Source organism: Grammomys surdaster, unplaced genomic scaffold, assembly GCF_004785775.1.
Source record: "Grammomys surdaster isolate TR1022 unplaced genomic scaffold, NIH_TR_1.0 262, whole genome shotgun sequence".
Lineage (NCBI taxonomy): Eukaryota > Metazoa > Chordata > Mammalia > Rodentia > Muridae > Grammomys > Grammomys surdaster.
The window spans coordinates 5,201,217-5,208,081 of NW_021604703.1; the positions used below are offsets into that span (position 1 = coordinate 5,201,217).

Consider the following 6,865-nt stretch of genomic DNA (forward strand, 5'->3'; position numbering starts at 1 on the left):
TCAACACTAGAGAGACAGAGGTAGAAGAATCATAAGTTCAGGATTATCTCTGGCTATAAAGCAAATTCAAGGCCAGCCTGGGCTACATGATGTACTGTTTCAAAAAAAATTCTAATTCTCTTTCAAATGTCTCTGGGATACAGTCACACTGCATGTCATAGATGTCTCTGTATTATTCCTAACAGTCATTCTTATTTTAGTTGTTTGAGCATGGCAGAGCTGACTAGGTTTTACTTTTGTGAAATATTTTTCTAACATGGTGTTCTTTACTATTTGAAATCCTGAAGTTTCTGATTCCTATGACCCTGGTTGAGCAGTGGCTTGACTGGCGTCTCTTCAAATGCCTGGGCAAAGGAGAAAAAGAAAAGGCATGAGAAGAGTTAAAGTGTTAGAAACACTGATCTTTGCTCCATTGTGAGAGTACTGGAGGAGATTCGGAGTAGTAAAATGAATAGTGGTTCTCACATTCTTCTAAATTTACATTCCAAATGCTGCCCCCTCACAGCCCCCTCCCCTCTGCCTCTGAGAATGTAGCACCCCTCCCACTCAGTCTCTGGGAGCAACCTGGGGTCCATGTTAGTTGGCACCATTGGTCTTCTTGTGAAGTTGCCATCTCCTTGAGGGACTTCAAGCCTTCCCCTAACTCTTCCATAGGGGTTCCTGACCTCCGTCCAATGTTTGTCTGTGGGTATCTGCATTTATCTTAGTCAGCTGCCAGGTAGAGCCTCTCAGAGGACTGCTATACTAGGCTCCTGTCTGCAAGCATTACATAGCAGCAGTAATTGGCATTCTCACACTTAATCACACTTCTTTGTCCCCTGAATGCCTTCCTTATCGTCTAGAGTTTTCAGAGTGATACAATGCTTCCACCTATAGCATAGCCCTCCATCCCAGATTCCCCATCTTCCCAGGGCCTGATAGTCCCTCCTTTTCTTATCTATGGGCTCAGTACTATCTGCAACCCTGAGATGAACTGAAAAGCACCCAGGTAAAAAGGTGCCAGCTTTTAGCTAGGGAAGACAAGTGTCCAGTGTCTTCTGTTATCTGTACTTTTTGATGAACTACATTCCTCAAACTGAAAATGAGTCATAATGATTTATTTCATACACTACCACCCTGAAATCTCCTACAAAGGCCATTGGTAGAAGCCACTACAGCCTAAATGGCTGCAATCAAAGTACACTTCTGCCGTTCCCTCAGAGTTCAGCTAGATCAACCAAACCACTCAGACGCACATTTTGGTAGGAAAACACTCCATGGCTCCCTCTGAAATGGAACCCACCCACATACACAGTGGAGCTGATGAATAGGGAATGCTGCTAGTTTACAAAGCCATGGGATCGTCCCTCATGAAGAACTTCCTGGTTGTTATAACTGGCCAAGCTATACTCAAAGTTCTGAAATAATTATGATTGTTGTTTTCTGATACTGCTTTTGGTGAGATATGAACCTCTGGAAGTTTCTGGTCCACCATTCTGCCCCTGCAGCTATGTCTAGACTTTCATTTCTGGTCTACAGAAACTTTGACCATTCTGTAGTTTGATTACAACCATATTGCAATATGATTTAATAAATAGGAACTTCAGTTATTATAAACAGCTCTCAAGCAAAATTTTTATGCTAATTTCCTTTGCTGTTGTTTGAAAATTAACTCACTTTAATCAATCCTATGGTGTTTGCTTGGTTGAAATAAATAGCTGGTTAGTTTCTATAATGTTTAATCATATTTGATTAGATACAGCTGAATTCATACTTCATTAAATGCTGATGAACATCTGACATATACAAATTTTCACATGTGATTTACGGTCCCAAATCACAGTGTCAGTTGCTAGACTCACTGTTAAAGATACATCTGGGAATCACATTATATCAGTAGAATAACTCTTCTGGGTTTCAGTCTCATTTAGATAGATGATAGATAGATAGATAGATAGATAGATAGATAGATAGATAGACATCTGATAGATTGATAAATAGATATAAATAGATGATAGACATATTGACAGATAATAGATGATAGATAAAAGGTACATAAATAGGAGAGAGACAGAGAGAGACAGACAGACAAAGGGATTATATGATTGTGTTAAGGTTGACCCCTAACTTACAAAATAAGTCAATAATTCAATCATGGTTTGTGAATACGTGTCAGTCTCCAGTTCCGAAGGATACTCAGAATGACATAACATGAGAAATGACAGTGTGTGCCTCTTAGACCAACTGGTCATCTCTGATCTTAGTTCTAAAATTGTATGGTTCAGAAATCTTGACAAAACTAACCTTCTAGTAGTTAGTTTTCTTATAGTTTGTTTCATGTCAGAATTCCTAGGGAAGTGGATGAAGGGATTGGTCAATGATGACACCACTGTTAAGATGACAGTGGCCACAATGTCTTTGAGTAGGTGAATAGAGGGTACAAATAGATGGTCCAGACCACTTAGAGAAGAGGGAGACCACAGTGAGGTGAGACCCACATGTGGACAGGGCTTTCCTTATTCCCTGAATAGACAGGAACTTCAGCACATTGGAGAGACTAGAGGCATACAAAACAGTGACACATGTGAATGGTGTGATAGAGGTCAGCCCACCCATGGTGAAGGCCGTGATGTCATTGATGAAGATATCAGAAAAAGAGAGCCTTGGAATAGGGTTTGTGTTAGGGATTGGTTCTAATGCTTTGAATTAATCCGGCCCCCAAAACTGGGAATCCAAACACTGAAGGTCCTTGTCTCCAGTTGGTTTTTGATAGATCAATAAAGAGACAACGGCTAGTGACTGGGCAGGTAGACTGAGGCGGGACCTTTAGATTTGTGTGGATTAGAGACTGGGAGAGAGAAAGGAGGAGAATCATGATGATTTGAAGGGAGATGAGACAGATCCGATTTAGAGCTGCAGAAGGAAAATCATCTGAAATGTAGGTGAGAAGGAATGTGGCCCTGGGAAGGGCTGCCCAGTCGCATCTTGGGCAGCAAAGACTAGGGTGCTGCCCAGAATGTAATTGGGTAGCAAAGATAAAACAGATTTATAAGGTGTTGAGCTAGGAGTACTGGAGGGGAATGTATGCTAGCCAAGTGGAGGATTAGAACTGCCCAGTCTTTGAGTGGGTCAAGGCATCTTAAGATTAACTGGTGTGTGTGTGTGTGTGTGTGTGTGTGTGTGTGTGTGTTTCATTCATAAATTCAGATAGTTCTTGGGCAGGTGTGTACATTTAACACATCAGGAGCACACAGTGGTTTAGCTAAACTACTGTAACAGGTAGGGGTCACAGAAGAAGTGGTGCACTGCATTGTGGGAACAGAAGGTGAGTCAAACCATGAGGAGAGTATGCAAGAGAGCATGCTGGTGTGTGATGACCCATGATGTGGCCACCAGGAGGACACAGAGTCTGGTCCTCTTCATCATGGTGTAGTGGAGAGGGTGACAGATGGCCACATAGTGGTCATAGGATCACTATGGCCATCACACTCAGGAGGAAGCCAACCACATCAGTGAATGTGATAAACAAAAAAAAGCTGGGTCATACACTCCATATAAACAATGAACTTGCTTCCGATCAGGTGGTTCACCAGAGCTTTGGGGACGGTGACTGAGACACTGGAGAGGTTGGCCAAGAAGAAGTACATGGGTGTGTGATCACAGCTGATGGCCAGGATGATGACAACGTTTCCAGAGATGGTGACCAAGAACATTTCAAAGACAACCTCTCCCTGCTCTGACTTTCTAGAGAGTCCCAGGAAGTTGTGTGGCTATCCTCTAGTTTTCCCAGTCCGTGTCCCTTGGGGGACAAAGTGTAGCTGAAAGTAAATGGAAGATTTAGTTGATCAGGCTCCATGTACTAAAGAGATTCTAACTTGGTGTTGGAAGATGTTGGAAACTAAGGTGGTCAGCTCACACGTGCTATGCCACTGAGCGGCACCCTCAGAGGCTAAGATAATCCTCTGGAGTCCATTTTGCTGAAATGCATAGCTGGCCAATCTCCATACTACTTATTTATATTTGATTGCATGAGCTTTATTCATATCTTATATTTAATGAACATCTAGTGTGCATGTTTCTCTCATGTACTATTTATTGATCCTCTGATAATTACATTATATAGAGAATTCATGAAGAGGCCCTAGAGGTGGAGACAGGGGATCAGAAGTGAACGGTGCTCCCCAGTCATGGATTCCATGATACTTAGCCAATGTAAACAGCTGAGGCCCCTTTATAGTTAGTCCCTCTTCTTTCCTCCACATTTTTAATATGTCTCGTTTATAGATGAGCTGAGAGCCGCTCACTGCCCTCTCAATGCTACTTATGCAACTCAGATTGGTTTAGGTTCCTCTTGACTTGTCCCTGCACTTGGTACTTCTAGGCTGTGACGGACCAGCCTGATAGTTTATCCATAACCTTGTAACACAACATCAGAATGTCCTTGTGGACTTCAGAACAGTTGTCACTGTGCAGAATTCTGCTCAGAGATTTCTTTGTCTTAAATAAAGTAAGAAAATTTGTTTGATGTGGCTCTCAGTTCTACATTTGGAAGGAAGATGGGACGTTTATAGGAAGCATGTACTTGTGTGAACATGTGTGCTGTTGAGATAGCGGCATCTTAACTTCCCCAGACCCTCTCACCGGCTGCTTTCTTTTGCTGTCCGATGCCTTTATAGAATCCTTGTTTCTGCTGACTCCCTGTTTAAACCTGGATGATGAAAAGTCACAGCTTAGCCTTAGAACTGAGGAGCCTTTTTCTCACTGGAGAACATTCTAGTAAGACACAGGGGCTTTCTCAGGTCAGCTAGAAGAATGGCAGGCAGTAGATCCTCCCTCCCTGGGGACGGTGAGCTCCTTGAGGATGGGGGAAATGTGAATCAAGTTGCCAACTTTGAGGGCCACCAGGGTTGAGTCCCTGTAACTCCTCATCAGAGGAACACATGTACCCTGGACACAGAGCACCTCAGGATGAGGATGGTCTGATGTCACTTGGACCTGGACATGTAATGTTGTTTTTCTGGGGGTTTATTTCCATCTGAGAAATAGGAAGATGGAGGAGGTGAACACAGTGCCGTTTCATGCTAGCAAGGCTGTTTTCTCCTACCCTTTTAGTATCTCACACAGGATCTTTCACACAGTCCAGGCCGTTCTCACTGTCACCACACAGATAGCCCAGAACTGCTGCCTCTCCAGTCTCTACATCTCTAGGACTGTGGGAATAGGGGTGAGCACCACAGCTGGCTTACATGGCACTGGGAATGGAGTCTAGCACTTCATGGATGTAAGACAAGAGCTCTACCAACGGAGTCATGTTCTCAGCCCTGAGAGTTTTTATTATTTCATACATCCATGACTCCATAATATGTCTGCTATTTGTTGCTTTTGTCAAGTACACATTTATGAAACAGATTCAATCTTACATGAATATCTGTTTACCAAAGTGTATTCCTTTTCATATGTATTTATTTATTTTTAATCATTCCATTCTTTTATATCTCAAATGATATCCCACTTCTTGGGATATCATGTTTACCCCCTCCACCAACCTCCCATCCCATGATATACCACTTTCTGGTTACCCCTCCACCAACCCCCATTCCACATCTGCCCTCCCCTCTCCCCTTTGCCTGTATGAGGGTGCTCCCCCACCCACACACAGTCTCTGGCCCCACCGCTCCAGCATCCCCCTACGATGGGGCATCAAACTTCCCCAGGACCAAGGGCCTCTGCTCTCATTGCTGTCAGGTAAGGCCATCCTCTGTTACATATGTATTTGGAGCCATTGCTTTTTCCAGGTACACTCCTTGCTTGGTGGTCTAGACTCTGGGAGAACTGGGTGGTCAAATCAGCCTATGTTGTTTTTCCAATGGAGTTGCAATCCCCCTCCACTCCTCCAGTCCTTGGGCCAGGCCAGCTACCCCACCAGGTTCCCTGAGCTCAGTCTGATGGTTGGCTCCAAGCATCCACCTCTGCATTGGTCAGTTGCTGGCCGGACCTCCAGAGGCCAAAGTTTATTCTTGGATTGAGTTATCTGAAGGAAGCAGTCATGGTGACACACGACAGCCGTACTGAAATTAAGGAAAGTTTCTAAGATTCAGAACCAAGTTAGTCGTGGTCCTCTCTGCAGGATTCAAAGTAGCTCTTGGCAAAGGTGGGGCTCTTGCGCGGGAAGCATTCTTCCAGGCAGGTGGAACCCTACCGCGACCCCTGCTACTTTGTCTTTTCACGGTGGAGAAACCTGTCTTCTAAGGTGTCTGTCCTTGAGTCCTCCCTGCCAGGGGCCACTTCTCTCACACACCTCCTTCTCCTAGAAATCCAGCTGCCGAACTTTAAGCAAGACAACCGGCCTGACTTCCTTTTCAGACCTTTGACATCCAGCCGGTTCCGCTCAGTCTCCCAGGGCAAAGCGGTCACCAGAGACGGGTTCCCAGTACCGGTCCTACTTACCCTCATTGTCCTCTGAGGCCCATATCACGTGTACGATCTATCTGGTCCTGTGCCCTGTGTCCATTATAAAGCTGATGAAACCGAACGTCAGAGAGCCTCACAGCAGCTTCGTTCTCTGCACTCTGGTAAACGCTTACCGACTTCCTTCTGAATAGCCCTTAAGCCTTCAGGATTAAGGTTCGATTTACTAATTTATACTAAGAAAGTAATGACCAAAAACAGAAAGCCAATTCTGTGTTTTAATCTCTGTAACAGTTAATCTGTCCCTGACATAGAAAACCAGAAGCTTCTAGAGAAGTGAAGAAAATTTTTGCATTACACTGTGGGTTTCCCCAGGAAACACAAAAGGCTGAGTTAGCAATTCTCTTGTAAATATTTTTTTTAAAGATATAAAACATATGTTTTAAGATTTGTTTTATCTTAATCTGTATGTGTGTGA

General features: G+C 43.8%; 1 pseudogene; it reads right to left on the reverse strand.

The window, feature by feature from the left end:
- Positions 1-269: 269 nt before the first annotated feature.
- LOC114627970 lies at positions 270-6,432 on the reverse strand (annotated as a pseudogene).
- Positions 6,433-6,865: the final 433 nt, after the last annotated feature.